Source organism: Balaenoptera physalus (genome assembly GCF_965194825.1).
Source record: "Balaenoptera physalus genome assembly, chromosome: 7".
NCBI classification, from domain to species: domain Eukaryota; kingdom Metazoa; phylum Chordata; class Mammalia; order Artiodactyla; family Balaenopteridae; genus Balaenoptera; species Balaenoptera physalus.
Window position 1 is genome coordinate 91,689,269 of NC_138886.1, and position 19,392 is coordinate 91,708,660.

The 19,392-nt window shown below is 50.7% G+C and overlaps 1 long non-coding RNA gene across 1 annotated transcript in view; it reads left to right on the forward strand.

Moving 5' to 3' along the window:
• The first annotated feature begins 13,467 nt into the window (after window positions 1-13,467).
• Window positions 13,468-19,392, forward strand: part of LOC309664530 — a 50,869-nt gene continuing 44,944 nt past the window's right edge. Inside the window, exons 1-2 of the long non-coding RNA XR_014265894.1 lie at window positions 13,468-13,536; window positions 17,557-17,702. This is a non-coding gene — a long non-coding RNA (uncharacterized lncRNA). The remainder of the gene's footprint in view (window positions 13,537-17,556; window positions 17,703-19,392) is intronic.

Consider the following 19,392-nt stretch of genomic DNA (forward strand, 5'->3'; position numbering starts at 1 on the left):
GGGTGCCTGGCTGAAGACCCACTTTCGGGGCTGGGGGCCCCCGAGGATCCAGCTTCGGTGGGGCTGGAGGAGGCAGGTCCTGCGCGCACTGCATCCACTGCAAATGCTGAATGTGCATCTCCTCCTCGGCCACAAATTCCATGAACCTGGGGGGTGACGGAGGCACAGGCCACCCTGAGAAAAAGGCCTGGGTTCTGGAGCCCAACAAAGGCAGCCAAGAATGAGGCATTGGGAGAGGATGTGCCTTGGGGCCGTCAAGGCCCTGTGAGGTGCTGTCCACAGCAGAGAGCTGCTCCTGGAAGTGATAACAAGATCTGGGACTCTTCCTGCGTCACCAGCACTGGAGGGCATTCAACAGCATAGACCCAGGTCGCTGAATTGAAGCAGGTCAACGGGACACATGGCTGACCCAGGGGGCACCCTCCTCATGCCCCCGTCCCCATCCAGAACCACATGAAGGGCTGACAGCCAGAGGCTGGAACAGGCTTGTGTTCCCCACAGGGGTCCGTGCCCGAATTCAGGACCCTGGGCTAGGACTGAGACTCCTGGAACATAGACCTGGAGACAGGGCCCAGGAGAGGCTGGACGATGTGGATGCTGAGCTTAGACGAGAGGCCTTCCCATCCTCTGAGAGGCGCTTGTTTGTTTGCTTTTGTTTCTTAAACCAAGGGGATTACCATGGAGCAAACACTGGAAGGGCCGGAGACCCTTGGGCTGACGACAGCTGGCTTCCCCAGCCTCTTCAGGGATGCCAGGGTACCCACTCAGGGCACTTTTCATGAGACGAGGTGGTCCCAAATCTATGTTATCGGCCGCCAGCCACCCACCACTAAGGAAGCAGCAGGCTGGCGGGTGGAGCTCTTTCCCCGGCCCAGCCCATATGGCCGGAGTTGGACCCCTACTGGACTCACAGCTTCACCCTGCCCCGTCCTGAGACCTTCATGTCAAGGCAAGGGTAGGTCAAAATCATGGGAAAGCAGAGCTCCTGGTGGAGGAAGGACAGAAGTCTCAAACTCTCAAGGTGAGGGAGGGGTTTCTGGGGGACAGTAGGGCCCCTGGGCTGCGGGGCCCCTGTGCTGGGTGACAGCCCTTCTCCTCTGTCCTCTCTGATGAGCACCGCCACGGCCAGACCCTGCCCTCACCCACTCGCCTCACCCTCCACGCAGCCCCTGGGCCCAGGACGCTGACTCACTTTTCCGCCCTCTCGTAGTAGATCATCCGGTCAAGGTTGCTCAAGCGCCGCCATTCCTGCACGGCCCTCCGCAGTCCCTCCTCCTGCGTCATGGTGGGCTTCAGGCGGGCCAGGGATCGAAGCACTGGGCTGTAAGCACTCGGGGTCAGTCTCCGGGCCCAGCCCAGCCCCCACCTGCCTGACCCCACCCGCCCATGTGGACCACACATCACTCAACACAGCATGACTGAGCAAGAGGAGGGTGAGAGGCGGGCGTCTGGGAGGGCAAAGACAAGCCTTCCCGGCCACTGCTGTCACCGCCTCACACTCACTGAAGGATGACCCTCCACTCCCAGGCTAGAGCTGGGACATTGTGCCTTGGGGAGCTCTTTTCCTCCTCAAGGCTGCATTTTCATAATAAAAATCATCATCATCAATGAGGTGTGGCATGTGCCAAGCAATCTGCTCACACTTCATAGATTAGCCCAAGGCGTCTTCTGCACAGTCCTCTGAGTGAAGTGTAATTGTTCCCTTTTTACGAGGGACCGGAGGTTTAGGATGGAAATGCCTGCCAGGCTCACAACTCTAGTGGGAGAGAGCCCACGCCCTTAGGAGAGCTCTACCATCACCCTGTTCCTAGTGGACTTCTCCACAACGAAGTGGAGGCATGCATAAAGCGCTCTCCTGGGCCCCGCGCTCGTCCCCCTCCTCTGAAGTGACCTCCCCTGGCCATGTACACTCAAGTCCTGTATGAAGGACACGGCACCACAGGAGAGTGCGGCATCCACTCCTTGGCTCCTCACCTTACACCACGACCCTCTCTGACTGCAAGTCTTCAGTCCATATTACCATGAGTATCATGGAAGAGCAAGCTGGCCAGACTCACAGGGTGGTGGGGCCCGTTGAGATAGGGCACATTTCAGTCCTGATGTCACGGACTGGCAGGCCCACCCATGTGACCGACAATGTGCCTTCTCATAGCATGGACATCGCCCTCACACCTTCCTTCCAGTAGCCCTAGAAACCTAACGTGCGAGTCCATCCCCAGTTCCTCTTTATCTAAAAGCTCCCATAAGCTCAGGACCCCCTGAGCGTTCACTCACATGAGAAAGCAGGAAAAAGCTTCTGCATCAGGACTCAGGCGAAAGTGTCTCCGGGCCAGGGGCTTGAAGCGCTGCCAACGTCGGAAGTTACTGTACTCTCTCTGGGTGTTAGAGGAGCCATCCGGCGAGGCGTTGGGCTGGTTGGTGGCCAGGCGGCCCTCCCTGGAAGTGCCATGTGACCAAGGCCCAAAGTTCACTGGGCGAATGATAGGGGCCAGCTGGGCAGCTGGTGGTGGAGCTTGAGGCGGAAAGCCTGGGGTCCAGCCTCCCTTGCCAGCCTGACGTCCTCGAGAGGGAATAAAGACTTTGGGCCCGAACGGGCCAGTGTCTGTTCGGATGCGCCTATGAAGAGCCTCAGCATCAATCTCTGGTGGGCAGGCTTCATCACTGACCCCTCGATGGCGGTCTTGGACGTGTCCCTGGGCACCTTGGCCGGCGTGGGACTCAGATGGACTTAACCCTATTCCGGGTGCACTGTGGCTCGGGGCTGCCAGCCCACCCTCGTCCTCTTTCAAGACCAGGAGTCGTTTCTGCACCAGCTGGTAGGAGGGAGGAGGACAGTGACGGCTCCACGCGCACGTGTGAGAGGAGGAGCAGTGGGCAGTGGGACAATGGCCCTGAGGGGGAGGAGGGGACGGGTGACCCCAGGACTAGACTCCAAATACAGACACGGTGGCATTCCTGCCATCCTCCTGCACCTTATTCCCAGCTGTGTGTCCTTCCCTCCGCTCCCGGCTCCCCATCCTCTCCTTCCTATCACCCTGCGCTGCACCCACCCCAGAGAGGGCCCTTCCCCATGCCAGGCCTCCGAGGCAGGGAAGGGATGGACAGAGCCATGTGGGCCTCCTGTTCTGGGGCCCTACCTCTCCCCTGCTCACTGGGGTCCCTCCGTGCCCTGGTCTTCCTGGGTGTCCCTTGTCTCCCCTGTTCTACCTGCGATCCCTCCCTCCTCTGGCTCCCCTGGGCCACCTGGTTTCCCCTGTCCCGTGGATCACCTGGGGTCCCCCCTCCCCTGGAGTCCCCTGGCTCCCTAAGTGTCCCTCTCCCTCCCCTGGCTCACTTCTTCAGGGGTGAGTCCTTCCTCCTGCTTCAGCTCCTCAGCAAGGGCCAAGACATCCAGCTGTGGCTCTGGGGAAAACAATTCTGCCGGGAATCGAGGATGAATGACTGCCTCCACCTCGAACAGAAAGAAGAGGCTGTGAGCATCCTTGGCCAGGAGTGGCCTGTGACACAAGAAGACCAGGAGGGAAAGTGAAAAGCAGAGACCCACCCCCACTCTCCTCCACAAGGCGGGGATGGTCAGCACACACACACACACACACACACACACACACACACACACGCACATACACAGTCACACACAAAAGAGCACATATACAGATGCACAAACACAGACACACAAAGGCATACACACAGACACAAACATATACACACATACATCTGCGTAAACCTCCCCTAACACCAGGCTCAGGAACAAGGAGCTGAGCTTAAGTCCCATCGGCCTGAGCAGAACCCAGATCTTGGGTGCTGAGAGTTCCATGCCCTGGCATCTTGTAGACCCCAGGCTCCAGGCCCAGCCTACCTTGGTGACAGAGTGTTCCTGGGAACGCAGCTCGTCAGTGTAGCTCAAGAGACGCGGGTCCAAGTAGGTGTCGTCCTCTTCCTGCTTCAGCTCATTTCCATCCTTTCCACATTCTGCATGTGACTTGCCCGTGGCTGAGTGGACGTGCCCCACCAGCGCCTCCATCCTGTCCACATACTCCCTCACAGTCTCAGGGGGAATCTCCTTGGGCGCCTTGGGCTCCGGGGCCCACTGGGATCTGTGTGGCTTCGGGTGCGAGGGCTGGGCCCTGGGGCCGGACATCCTGGGAGCACAGGCTGAGGCAGAGCAGGAGGAAGGGAAGGAAAGTGAGGGACTCGCGGTCCACCTCCTGACCACCGAGCGCACGTTGGTGAGGGCATTGTTTGGGGGACGTTGATGTGGGTGTGGGAGGGGTCAGGACCATCTGAAGCCTCATGCACAGTTGGAGAGGGGAGGTAAGGGCGTCATCTAAGAGAGTCACAAGTAAGGAAGTGGGGAACCTCCAATTTTCTAGGGGTCTCCCCATCAAGCCCACTTCTTAGGCAGACTTCGTGTGGGGTCCTTTGACAGGGAGGTGTGAGAGGAGTTACAAAACTGACCAAGTCAATACCCCGTAGTGACAAAGGGCAGCTGAGACCCCACCTCCCCCACCCCCCGCCTCGGTGGCTGTTTTGGTTGAAAGACCAATGCCCCTGTCTTGAAGGAAAAGGATCCACATGGGGACGGTGGCCAACCCTAGGCCCCTGTTACCTGTGCCTTCAGCTCCAGTGGGAACCTGGGTGCCTGGCTGAAGGCCCACTTTCGGGGCTGGGGGCCCCCGAGGATCCAGCTTCGGTGGGGCTGGAGGAGGCAGGTCCTGCGCGCACTGCATCCACTGCAAATGCTGAATGTGCATCTCCTCCTCGGCCACAAATTCCATGAACCTGGGGGGTGACGGAGGCACAGGCCACCCTGAGAAAAAGGCCTGGGTTCTGGAGCCCAACAAAGGCAGCCAAGAATGAGGCATTGGGAGAGGATGTGCCTTGGGGCCGTCAAGGCCCTGTGAGGTGCTGTCCACAGCAGAGAGCTGCTCCTGGAAGTGATAACAAGATCTGGGACTCTTCCTGCGTCACCAGCACTGGAGGGCATTCAACAGCATAGACCCAGGTCGCTGAATTGAACCAGGTCAACGGGACACATGGCTGACCCAGGGGGCACCCTCCTCATGCCCCCGTCCCCATCCAGAACCACATGAAGGGCTGACAGCCAGAGGCTGGAACAGGCATGTGTTCCCCACAGGGGTCCTTGCCCGAATCCAGGACACTGGGCTAGGACTGAGAGTCCTGGAACATAGACCTGGAGACAGGGCCCAGGAGAGGCTGGACGATGTGGATGCTGAGCTTAGAGGAGAGGCCTTCCCTTCCTCTGAGAGGCGCTCGTTTGTTTGCTTTTGTTTCTTAAACCAAGGGGATTACCATGGAGCAAACACTGGAAGGGCCGGAGACCCTTGGGCTGACGACAGCTGGCTTCCCCAGCCTCTTCAGGGATGCCAGGGTACCCACTCAGGGCACTTTTCATGAGACGAGGTGGTCCCAAATCTATGTTATTGGCCGCCAGCCACCCACCACTAAGGAAGCAGCAGGCTGGCGGGTGGAGCTCTTTCCCTGGCCCAGCCCATATGGCCGGAGTTGGACCCCTACTGGACACACAGCTTCACCCTGCCCCGTCCTGAGACCTTCACGTCGAGGCAAGGGTAGGTCAAAATCAGGGGAAAGCAGAGCTCCTGGTGGAGGAAGGACAGAAGTCTCAAACTCTCAAGGTGAGGGAGGGGTTTCTGGAGGACAGTAGGGCCCCTGGGCTGCGGGGCCCCTGTGCTGGGTGACAGCCCTTCTCCTCTGTCCTCTCTGATGAGCATCCCCACGGCCAGACCCTGCCCTCACCCACTCGCCTCACCCTCCACGCAGCCCCTGGGCCCAGGACGCTGACTCACTTTTCCGCCCTCTCGTAGTAGATCATCCGGTCAAGGTTGCTCAAGCGCCGCCATTCCTGCACGGCCCTCCACAGTCCCTCCTTCAGTGGCATGTTGGGATTCAGGCGGGCCAGGGATCGAAGCACTGGGCTGTAAGCACTCGGGGTCAGTCTCCGGGCCCAGCCCAGCCCCCACCTGCCTGACCCCACCCGCCCATGTGGACCACACATCACTCAACCCAGAATGACTGAGCAAGAGGAGGGTGAGAGGAGGGCGTCTGGGAGGGCAAAGACAAGCCTTCCCGGCCACTGCTGTCACCGCCTCACACTCACTCAAGGACGACCACCCACTCCCATGCTAGAGCTGGGACATTGTGCCTTGGGGAGCTCTTTTCCTCCTCAAGGCTGCATTTTCATAATAATCATCATCATCATCAATGAGGCATGGCATGTGCCAAGCAATCTGCTCACACTTCATAGATTAGCCCAAGGCGTCTTCTGCACTGTCCTCTGAGTGAAGTGTAATTGTCCCCTTTTTACGAGGGACCGGAGGTTTAGGATGGAAATGCCTGCCAGGCTCACAACTCTAGTGGGAGAGAGTCCACGCCCTTAGGAGAGCTCTACCATCACCCTGCTCCTAGTGGACTTCTCCACAACGAAGTGGAGGCATGCATAAAGCGCTCTCCTGGGCCCCGCGCTCCTCCCTCTCCTCTGAAGTGACCTCCCCTGGCCATGTACGCTCACGTCCTGTATGAAGGACACGACACCACAGGAGAGTGCGGCATCCACTCCTTGGCTCCTCACCTTACACCACGACCCTCTCTGACTGCAAGTCTTCAGTCCATATTACCGTGAGGATCATGGAAGAGCCAGCTGGCCAGACTCACAGGGTGGTGGGGCCCGTTGAGATAGGGCACGTTTCAGTCCTGATGTCACGGACTGGCAGGCCCACCCATGTGACCGACAATGTGCCTTCTCATAGCATGGACATCGCCCTCACACCTTCCTTCCAGTAGCCCTAGAAACCTAACGTGCGAGTCCATCCCCAGTTCCTCTTTTTCTAAAAGCTCCCATAAGCTCAGGACCCCCTGAGCGTTCACTCACATGAGAAAGCAGGAAAAAGCTTCTGCATCAGGACTCAGGCGAAAGTGTCTCCGGGCCAGGGGCTTGAAGCGCTGCCAACGTCGGAAGTTACTGTACTCTCTCTGGGTGTTAGAGGAGCCATCCGGCGAGGCGTTGGGCTGGTTGGTGGCCAGGCGGCCCTCCCTGGAAGTGCCATGTGGCCCTGGCCCAGAGTTCACTGGGCGAATGATAGGGGCCAGCTGGGCAGCTGGTGGTGGAGCTTGAGGAGGAAAGCCTGGGGTCCAGCCTCCCTTGCCAGCCTGACTAACTCCAACAGCTGAAGCAGTCACAGCGGTCCCCATCACAGGGGTTGCTATGAATACGGGTGCAGAACATGCAGCACTCCTGCTGAGGGCCGCTGGAGCGCTCCAGTTGAGGGGGGCCTGAGTAACGACAAAGGTCTGAGTCTGGGGGGCCTCCACTGTCCTCCCTTGTGACCTGACTTGGACAGTGAGGTTGCAAGCCCCAGGGGCACTGGGGCCACGGCCACCATTAGCCACCATAGGCGTCCTGGGGAAAGCTGGCACCAGCAGGCTGCTGCCAGGAGGGAATGCTGGGGTGATGGGACGTGGCAGGTGCTGCTGCCAGGGTGGCCGGTGCTGGGCGCCAGGAATGGGTGGAGGGAAGGGCACTGCCGTGAAAGTAGACAAGGAGGCACCGGGGTTCATGGTCACATCCGTTCCCAGCACTGGACATGCTGTTGAGGCAAAGGAAAGGAGTGAATGGAGGAGGAGAATGGGCAAGTGGGACTGAGGCTTTCTGTGGCATCAGAGTGTAAATCTCCACAGGTGAGGGACACTTGGACAAGGGAAACTGTGCAGCGTGCAAATGTCTTCAAGTGATTTTCATGCCCTGACCTCCAGTTGAGAATTATTCCACTGGTGACCCCGCGCCCATCCACCAAGGTCCCTGACCCCTGTCTGCCGAGAAGAAATCGCCTCAGCAAGCACTGACTTGGAGAGCCTCCCTAAGGCACCCCCTGGCACCTAAGCCTCACAGGCTGTCTCCCAAGATCTGGAACTGGGTGGACATCCGCTCTGTGAGAAATGCCCCTCAGCCGGCGTACTAGCAGGTAGGGACCTTCTCCAAGGTAAGTTCTAGGCACCCAAAGGCCCTTTGTGGACAGGTATTGTGTAAAATATTAGGGCCCCACCTCCTCCTCAGTCCTCCTTTTCCTGATGCTCAGTAGAAATCCCCTCTTTCTTTCCTAGCCTCACAAAACAAAACAAAATGCTGGAAAATCTCTCTCTAATGGAATCCTGATACAAACCCATAACACTGGCCCAGAATGCACCTGCATCTCAGAACAACCCACAGCAGACACGTAACATGGGCCAGGTCCTGCCACCCCCTCCCCAGTGCCCAGAGTCACTGTCATCACTCAGGAGTTCTGTTCCTAGGAGTCGGGGGTGGGGGGAGTGGTGTGTGAGAAGTAGGCGCGTGTCCCTTAGATTCTGTCATTTCACAGCCAGTGATGGCTGCAGAGGATTAAACAAGGGCCAGGGAATTGTCATGTTACATTGGTCATGGGAGTACAGACCGCCTGTGGTCCTTCCCCCTCCAGCTCCCAATAACGGAAAGACAATCTGAGAAGCAGGCAGAAGCCAGTTGCCATGGCGATCAAGTTGTCTGGATCACATCCCTGTTCAGGAGAACAAGGTACACACCACGGTGCACCTAATTAACCAGAACAGATGTCATAGGACGTTTAATAATAACACAGAAGATCGTCTTCCTGCCCCTGGGCTACACTCCTTCCCCCTTTAAAAGAGGAAGCAGCCTTCACAGACATTCCACCCGAAACAACCCCACTCCACATCTGTCCCCTGTCCACGAAGGAGTGACAGGAAATATGAACAAACTCTTCCTCTCAAGGCAGCCTGAGGGTCCACCATGAGATACTGGACGAGATGAAGTAGGTCTGAAGTACTGCGATTCCACAAAAGGAAGAACAATTCAGAGCAACTCAGGAACCTGAGCCCTCTCTTGGCTGAAGTTACATGGTTGCCCATCCCCTGTTGAATCCAAAGCAACAGTTGTCTGAACTGAGAAGTGAGCTCTGGGCCTGGAGGAGTGGACGAGGTGTGGGCTGCGGCAGTTAGAGTAACCTCCTGCCTAGCTCTCGGAGAGGGCACTTCACTGCAGGTGTGGCCACACACAGCCCCACTGAATAGTTTTCTCACCAAGAGCATCTCTCCCCACGGCCCCCTTAGATACAGTAGGCTCCTGTTCAAATCCCTTAGAAAGATATGGTGAGGCAAGCTTCAGGTGCCTCAGGAACACAAGACACGTCTAGGCTTTCCTCATGACCCTCCCTGTGTCACCACCAGGACATCACACACATCCTTACACACACGTTTCAAAGTGGCTTGTCTCCCTTCTAGAAAGAATCAACCTGCCTGCTGCCATCCTTTCTCCATAGCCAGGGCAATTCCTCTTGATCCGCCTCCAATGACCCCTCCTCCCCAGTGCAGTCTCAGGTTTCTTCAGGCTCCCCAGTCTCCCCAGGTGAAATGTCCTCGTGTGTCCAGTGCTCTGTTCTCCCTCTACTTCAGTCCAACTGTGTGCCCACAGTGAAGTGTCACGTGTGAACCCAAAGGATGTGAGGGATGGCAGGGTCTCTGAGAACACACCCCCAGCCTATAGGCTTACCTCCTTCTGAAGCCATCCTGCATGCTTGGGCACGGACTACTGCTGCCTGGTAGCCTCAATGAGAAAAGTCAAGACCAGGACCCAGAGAGTGACCTGCTTCACTTCGCAGACGCTCAGGATCCAAGTGAAGGAGGGGCAGGTTTGAATCATAATAGTAGAATGTGGCTGAAACATTCTGCAGTGGGGGAGGGGCAGAGGGCACGTGGGTCTGGGTAGGGTGGGGGTGGGGAGACATTCCACGAGGGCTCTGGCAGGTAGGCAAGAACCGGAAGTTCCTTCCACCTCACACAGTGGCAACACAATTGGCGTGTGCCTCTTTACGCAGTTTATAGACTTTTTTTGATTCACGGCACCGAGGTTGGACTTGACGGTCCCTTCCTTTCACTTCTTTTTCCATCAACCTAGTTTTGTGTCCCTCAACACACTCTGCTTCCTACCTGGCTCTTGACTTAATTCAACAGAGACTAGACTTTCTGAACAAAATTCAGAACTGTTAGTCTGATAAACACTTGGGTATTTATGGCCACATGGAACTGAGTATTTGAAATTAGGATTGTCTCAGCAGATCCAGTGTCTTTGACTGCTGTATGTACATCACTCCTAAGGGAGTGGTCCTTGTGCTCCAACCAACATCCAGCAGGACCAGCCTTACTAATGATCCTTTGTGCTGCAAAGCCCCCGTCCATCAAAAAACCGTCATGCAGCCCCCATGTCCAAGACCAGAATTCACTAAATGTCTTTCTCATAGTATTCCATGGTTGTAAAAGATTTAGTTTTTTACCTTTTAAATGATTTTAGTATAATATTTTAAGCGAGCAACACCTTCTCATGGTTCAAAATTAAATTGTGCAAAATGGAATATGCAGTGGCGAGTCCTCCTCCCACCTCTTTCCCCTGTCAACCCAATCCTCTTTCCCGGAGGAAACCAGTGTTATCTCTTTCACTAAAATCTTCCCAGCGATACGTCATGCAACTAAAAACGAAGGCAATCTGTTTTCATTTTTTAAAATTCCTTCATTTTTTTTTCTAGATGAAAATTCATATATGTTCCAATATATCTGAGGATATTTCCAATGATTGTCTTTGTACGGGTATCGTGGCTCCTCTGTTTCTGCACTAGATTCCTAGAACAAGACTTTCTAGTCTCTTAAATTTCAAAGCACCTGAAAGAATAGGGTGGCTCGATCTAGTAAAGAAAAGTAACAAATGCCTAACTGATTTTGACTTTTGAATTTCACATACACAATGAATTCATTTTTAGTACAACTTTGTCCCATGCAACATTTTGGACATAGTTTTACTGCAAATTCTTTCCCTGTTTATCTGAAATTTACATTTAACTCGAAATCTGTATTTTATCTGGCAACACTACCAAAAAATCAGAACATACTAAGCTATTATCAGTTACTCATCCTTATGAGAAAGAGAACTTGGAGGGATGAGACTCAAGTGTGCACCTTGGCTCCAACAGAAAACACAACTGTAAACATACACAAAATCTGCAGGCTCTTTGGATGAAATGGATTTGGAAGAGCCATCATATAACACTGAACATCTTGGCTTAGTAGGGGTAAGGACAGAAGTAAGGAACAAGAAGGCAGAAAATCTTCTTCTCTTTCCTTATGTTAAAGGGACTAAACATCCTAGAGCCCTGGTTTTTCTAGGTGTTAAAAGTCCACTACCCATGAGATGGATGTGCACCTTGACACAATGCCAAGAGTTTATCCACCAGTGTCCAATCCCCATTCAGACAAGCCCACTTCCATCTAAATCCTAGCCTGCAAGCCCTGCTTACAAGTTTGTTAATTTCCTGTCTGCATTACATACACTTGCTCTTTACCATCTAGGCTCATCGTTGCATATGGCCCCATCTGCATGGGAATCATGGTAGCATTCCTTTTACAAAACTTGTTTGATTATTATTTTCATATTGAGAATCCATGTCAGTCAGTTTACCACTATCAAAATGATATGAAAGAGTATTCGTGTTTTGTGTTGTGAGAAGAGAGGACTGTTAGGAAACTTGTCAAGGGAGATGAAGGCTGAAAACCTCAGGATGGCAACCAAATCTCTTGGGAGACGAGATTCTCTCACTGCGGTAGCTGCAGTAGAACTCCAACTGATTGTGGGGTGTTGGGGAAGGAAACAGAGGTTTAGAAGGACTGTTCCACAGTGTGAAAAAGACTCCTGTTGGTGCTTAAGAAGTTCCTTGCCCCTTGTCAGGAAAAACTGACTCAGAAGAAGATGAGAAGATAAGGTGAGAATATTTCAAGCAACATCATGGTGAAACTTTATATCTAAAGAAACTTTAGACATAAAGTTTCTAAATGAACTTTATATCTAAAGAAACTCCTGTCGGGGACTGAAAAAAATAAACAGTTTGGGAATATCGCTCAGTACTGGAGCTTTTACAATGAAGGAAAACTCAGATGATTTTCAACCAATAACTTCATACTAGAGGGATGGTGAGGCAAAATATTGTACCCAGGCACTCGAGAAAGGCAGGCTTCCTTGTTGCTTCCTCCCTTTGTTCAGTCATTCAACCAATTATTTACAAGATTCTCACTCATAATTCTGATACAGTATTTGAAGGACTCTTCTCAAGGCCACTGATACAAAAATCGCACTGTGCAAAATTAGTCAGTCCCAATTCTGCAATCACTTTTGTAATACTTCAAAATCCTACACCCCAGGGACAGAGATAATCAAATTAGCCCAAATGTGATTTGGGAAGAGCAGTCACAGAAGGGAGTATCTAAAAGTCCTTTGGATCATGGTCTCTGACTATTCCTGCACAGAGGCTGCGGGCAGGCATTGACTACTGAGAAAAAACAACTCTGGACATGCATCACAAGCCTCAGAAGACAGTTCATCTTCCACTCAATCACGAAACATTAAAGAAACGAAGAGATACCATGTTTGTGTCCTGTGGAGTTTTCAAGTCTGGGCACTTGGAGGCGCTTACTGCTGTTAGACGTGAGGGGTCTTCAGGGGCATCCTGTTGAGTGAGAAATGCTCTAATCTTGCAATTGACCAGAAAGAGGATCTGATGATTGAAGTTTCTTTGGGAAGTATTACAAAGTCAGGTCAGTAAGTTGATCCCGCTACTATTTTTGTTGTTGTTGTTGTTTTTAATGCCAACTGAAAGTCTGCAAGATATTACAAAAAAGGAGGGAGGGAAAGTAAAATTGTTCCCATACTACCTGCTGTGTTGAAATTGGCCCAGATTGTCCACTCTCTGTCAAAGTTATTAAAAAAAAAAAAAAACCGTACAAAGGAAACACCTGTGAATCAACATTTATTGAAAAACCTCCATGTATTAAATACACTGAGAAAAAATATTCTAGTAGAGTAAATGCGTTTGGAAAAACTCTAGGAACGGAGTCAGGAGACAGTATCTTAAGAGTGTTTCCCAGGTCTGAATTCTTTGCTAGAATTGTTCTTTAACGGAAACTTCAGGCTTGCTAGGAAAAAGGACCTACTGTTTTTTGAAAGGCATAAACAAGAACCAAGGAACTGCAGTCTAAAGGGCATGAAAGCACTTGCCCCAATTTGAGGCTACTGTGCTTAGAGCAGAGCTCTCCAGAACTCTTTGTAGCTAAGTGCATGGGTTTCACGTGTGCAATAGAAAAATCACGAGTGCACATCTCACAAGAGCTGGTTTTAAGAAGAGACCAGCACGAAAGTTCCCGGCGAGGAGCGTCGCCAGAGACGCTCCGCAGGGTGCCCGACACTCCACCTCTCTCCTCTCCGGCAGAGAGCTGCAGGACCAGATGCCTGGGCGGGGCTCTTGGACACGCGGACCGCCGTCCTCCCACGGCTCCTGGCGTCTGTTGGGGGCAGTCGGCTCCGGAAAAGAGGAGCGCATGCGCAAGCGCGGGGGGTGGGGCCCCAACGGCCGTCCGGAGGGGGCGGGGCCTGTCATGGCGGCCTCGAGAGTCAATTCCAGGAACCCTGAGGTAAGGGGTACGGGGACTTTTCACCCCTCAGGTGTCACCGCTCTGCGCTGGTGTTCACCCTGTGGGTTATTTGTGCCCTTGTCCGTGTACGGAGACTCCCCACAATGTGGATTCATGCCCCCATAGAGCTCGATTCCCTTGAGGGGTTTACCCCAGGGTTATTGGCACCGCTGGGGAGCTGGCTGCATGAAGGGTTCAGTGATTGTGGGGCCTACAGTCGGGGGGAAATAGTGTGTGTGAGCTATTAAACAGGTGCCCAGGTGCCGTTCTAGGCTGCGCGTTCTGAAGAGTACAAAAGCTAGAGGGACGTTCTTGCGAGTTGAAAACCCTCATCTGGTTCCAAAGGTGTAGCTCAGGTGATTGGAAAATGAGTGAAGATCGAAGGAACACACTCATGGTTTCACTAGTGTCTTCCTTCTTGTCATAAAAACATCAATCACCACTTATGTTCAAACTGCATTCTTTTGTCAGTGATGGGAGCAACTTTGCTGAATGTGGTAATAAACATGTATTTGTAGTCTGATGTCAAATCATGATTGATTTGCAAGCATAGATGGGGTCTGTACATATTTAATTGGTTGGTGGGAATCTGATATGTAGTCAAATGTGTGGGTTGGTTTTGTCTGTGGATGTTTGTGTCTGAAGGGAGGTCATGCCTGTGTTTTTGTGAGAGTGTGTAAGAGTGAGTGTTGTATTTGGAGGGTGTTGAGATGTGACACAGGCATACTCAAGGAGTTGGTGGTTAGGTGTTTGTAATTAGGTGTTTGGGGAATATGTTTACATGTGTTTTTTTCACCCATGAATTTGGGGATTTATGTGTGTCTAATGGTGGATTTGGAAGGATTATCTGCATATGCATAAGGGCAATGTCAGGAAAAGTAGTGGTGTATATTACTTTGGGTGTCCAGTCTGTTTATTTTGTATATTTGGGGAATGTAGGATGATCATTTGTGTATTCAGGGCATGTTGTATGGTTATGGGGTGTTTGTGTGTGTGCATTTTCAGGAGCTGTCTATGTATATTTGGATGTGTAGAGGGCAAGTCTGTGACTATTTTATGGGACTGGTGGATGTTGTATATGTAGGTATGTCGTGTTTGTATGATTCTGTATTCTGCAAGATGGCAGAGTTAATTCTGTGTGAGAGGTTGGGAATGTGGGGTTATGTATATGCCAGTAGTGTGGTACTGTATGTGTATTTGGAACAAAGGGCATATAGGATGATATTATTGCATATTTGTAGTGTTCTGGGTAATTGTGGTTGCATTTGGGACTTGTGGAGAGTTATGTGTTAAATGAGTTTGTGTGTGTATTCAAGGGGCATGGCCACTTGGAGGAATGTTTGCTGAGGCTGTGCATTTGTAATTTTCAGTAGGAGCCTCTGAAGCTTATGTATTTTGGGAAGTGAGTATATGTGTATCTGATAAAGAGGTGGGGTTCTATGTTTCTACAGGGAAGTTGGACAATTGCATTTCTATGTATTAGAAATATGTGATATGGGTATTTGTTAGTACTTGCATATGTGTGAGCTGGCTCCTAATAGCTAGGGATAATTTGATATATGGAAGTTGTTTCATAAATGGTTTGCTGGAGACACCTGCATGTATCTTACTTGTGTATTCTAATCTGTGTGTGTGTCCATCATCAGGTTCATGCATTATCAAAGTTTGTTCATAAGGTATGGAGTTGTTAGGAGTATTCAAAGTGTATTTCTTTGGAGAATGCTAGGGTGTTTATACATGTGTTTGGTAGGAGTAAGAGGTGGTCTGTCTATATATTCAGGGTGAGGGTAGAAATATATATATATATAAACCCCCCCACACACATATACAGTTTATATGTTGGGGTAGTGGTGGGGAGCTTGTATTCTGGAGAGGTAGCATAATGTATAGTGTTTGGGAGGGGATCTGTATGTTCAGGGCTTGGGAATATTTGCATGTGTGTGTCCATAGGTGTGTGAGAATTGTGTATGTATATTAGTAAGACTGCAGAGGTTGTCAGTGTTTTTCTGTTTTGAGTGTGTCTGAGCATTTGGGGTGTATACTCATGAGGAGTTTGTGGGTGTGTGTATTTGTGATTTGTGAGTATATCAGGAGGCTTAGAGTCCTCTATGTGTCTATTTCCAAGTGTAATGCCTGAAGAATTTAGTGGTGTTGCTTGTATGTGTGTTCTCAGTATTAGTGAGGTGGACTTATATGTACAGTTGACCCTTGAACACCACACGTTTGAACCACACGGGTCCATTTATAGTGGATTTTTTTTCCAGTAAATACTACGGGACTACTACACGATCCATGGATGCAGAACCACTGCATGGAGGGTTGGCGCCCTAACCCCCAAGTTGTTCAAGGGTCAGCAGTATTTGATAAGAATAGGTTATTTGTGGCTGTGTGTGTTTTTGAGTTCCTGGGGCTTCTGGGGTATGTATTCTGGGGGATGTGAGAGTTTAGTTTGTGTGTTTGGAAACCAGTAGACGGTGTAGGTTATGTGTGTGTGCAGGAATCCTGGAGTATATGTATTTTAGGGCTGTGGGATTGCATATGGGTCTTTTTTGGGTTGCCCATGAGACAGTTGTGTACTTGGTGAGCCTGTGTGTTTAGGTACTCAGTGTGTACATCTGGATGGCATATTGGTTGCACGTGTTTGTTTTCAGGCCCATGTTGTGTGTGTATATATAGTTGTGAGAGTGGAATGTGAATATTCAGGGTGAGTAAGGTTTTGTCTGTAAAAATTTAGGTAGTAAGAGGTAGTCTGTTTGTGTATTTATTCAGGGTGAGGGTAGAAATGTACGTGTGTGTTCAGGATATATATATATATATATATGTATATGTACAAACACATATGTGTATGTGGTATCCTTTTGGTTATATATCTGTGATGGGAGTTGAGGGTTCTACTTGGGGTGTAAGTGGATTGTGTGCACAAATTCATAGGAAAAGGTATGGGATGTGCTGGAACTGGTTCATACTATCCTGGGATAGTCAATGGTGCATATCTCTTCCCAGCTCTGTGTTCAGTGAGGTCAGGTGGGTAGCTTGAAATTGGTCATGCTGGGAATATTTATACCACGTAGATAGCAGAGGTGAAGTCTTTCCCACCTTTCTCGGAGAGTTTTTTAGCACTTACCAGCACACCACTGATGTGCGTGTTTGGACGTATGTATGTATGAAGCAAGAATATTTGGGCATCGGTGGGTACGTATGGGACACCCATGTGAATTGTGAGTGGGACATCTGGGGCTATGGGCCCCTGTATATGTGCATTGACCCGGTAATCGTGAATCATTGCATTGCTCCTATCAGGTTGGTCTGTTCTTTAGGGCCAAAGAATCCCCATAAATGTTGTTGATTCCCAGTAGAAATCATGCAGATGGATACAGGGGTGTCTGTACCTTAGGTAGGTGGACACTCCTTCAGCATTTGTGTGGTCCTAGCATCTGGGTCCCTAGAAGGGGGGGCCTGGTGGACAGATGGCCATGCAGAGCAGAACCTTCACAGGTGTGTTGTTGGCGTGACAGGCAGCAGTCAGAAAGTCACGGGGCTTCCTGGATAGGCGGTCAGATGACCAAAGGCTCTCCCAGGAAAATACCCTGAGAATCAGTTGGACAGCTACAGGCGTTACTGGCTCTTCTGGGGCACAGCTGACGTGCAAGGACTCCCTCCACATGGGGTCCAGAGCCACGTGTCCCTGAGCGCAACTGCCCCAGGGTGGTGGGAACTGTTGCGTATCAGGCTGGTCAACTGTATCACTAGGTCTCAACCAACCTGTCTCCATGGAAACCTAAGTCCTCAGGGATAGGCAGGACCTCTAGGGATCAGTGAGCTGACAAGGACAGAGGTGAGGAGGCTTTGTCCCCGAGGGAGAGTTGGGGACTGAGACCTGGAGAGCCTGGGGAGTCCCACTCTGAGGAGATATGGCTCTGATATTCCCAAACCCTTTAGACATGTTCTCTGTTCTTTTCTGAAGGCTCATGATGCTTCTAGCAGTGGGAAGCTTATCTCAGTTTCATGCTTCTCTGATAGGATGAACTGACCCTTTTATTCACTATTCCACATCGAGCTGCAAACGCATCAGATGGAACCACGTGATCATTGTGGCCGCCAGCTGACCCCACAGCCACCTTGTGCCTCCCTTGGACCCACCCAGGAATTTCTGAGCCTTCTTTATGGTGAGTCTTGTGGCCTTTTCTCCCTCATTGTGAATCCTCCTGCCAATAAAACATGCTGTGAATGTTAACAAAAGGAAACCTCAAATAGAATTGGAGTCTGGAAGGCCCGTAGAGGGAGGTCTCATGCCGTGTCACTCATCATCAATTACCCCAAGAGGAAGAGGTCATTCACTGACCCCAAACAGGAAGTGCAACCACTTTACTACCCCAGCTGGAGGAGGGAAGACTTCCTTCCTGGCCAGCAACAAGAAATAGAAAATAGAAATAGCTAATAGAAAATTCCGCAGTTTAGCCAATGAGAAGCCATTGTCACCTGAAGTTTCACTTTCCTCCAGTGAACTTTCATTTTTTCCCTTGATGATGACTTTCTTTCCTTGTCCCAGCCTCTTTACTTTAAAAGCCTTCTGGGACTTTCCTGGTGGTCCAGGGGCTAAGACTCTGCTCTTCCAATGCATGGGGCATGGGTTCGATCCGTGGTCGGGGAACTAAGATTTCCACATGCCATGTGGCGTGGCCAAAAAACAAAAAGCCTTCCATGTTGTGTAACCCGTTGGAGTATCTCCCTTTCTATCAGATGAGATGCTGCCTGATTCATGAATCGTTTAATAAAGCCAATTTATTCAAACTTCAAAGTAAATCTTCAAATTTACTCAGTTAAATTTTGTTTTTTAATACATTGGTGGCATTCAGAGGTGGCCACTAACAGTTGAATATGTATCCCTCCAGAAATGTTCTGTATAAAAATATGTATGTGCACTTTTCTAAAATCCACTCTTATGATTCCTCTTGCCAACAGGATGATTTTATGATTAAGTGCTTATCATTTTAAAAAGAAGAAGATAAATATATTGGTGGCAGTGATGGGATCTGAAGCAAATTTCTGATAACTTTTGGGACAAGGAGAAACAGGTGTGGTGCCCACAACTCCTTTGAGTTCACTGTCTTTCTTGCCATTCCTGAAGGTTGTTGGTAAGCTCCTCTTGGTTTGAGCTCCATTTTCTTTGATTGAGTTTGTGCTCACAATCTAATTGGCTTTCCTTTACAGGGCAGGTCAGTTTGGCTGGTAGAGGATTCTCCCTGAGGCCAAACCCCTAGCCTTTCAGATGGAAATTCCCAGGACACAGTAACATCTCTTGGTTATTGCCAGTATATTTTTGAGTGGTAAACCCTAGCCCCTAATTTTGTTCCCTGGATTCCACATTGGGCACTGCTGGCAGTGTAGTCTGCACTTCCCCATCTGTTTGGCATCAGCCCTCAGTTTCCATGCTTGGAACTGTTGGTGGCGGCTATAGTTCTCCATTTTGTTAGGCATCAGTTTGCAGTCCCCATTCCTTGGGATTTGCTGGTTGGATCTTTTTCCTCAGTCCAGGGATCCCTGGGAATTGGTGGTGGTGCATACCAGGCCTTCTTTTGGCCAGGACATAGTAACATCTCTTTGTTACTGCTGATATATTAAGGCGCAGTTCTTTTGTGTGTTCTTTTGGGTTGACAAAGGCTAGCTAAGGAAATGAGATCCTTTATCACCAAAGAGTTGAGAATGCCAGCTTCTGGCACACCTGCTTATTTTATATTTGAGAACTATGGTCCTGGAGGCTGTAGATATTTAGAAAGATGGCAAAATTATACTAATACTGATCTAGAATTACAATGGTCATTGTGGGGAATGTTCCAGTTAGACAAGATTGTTCAT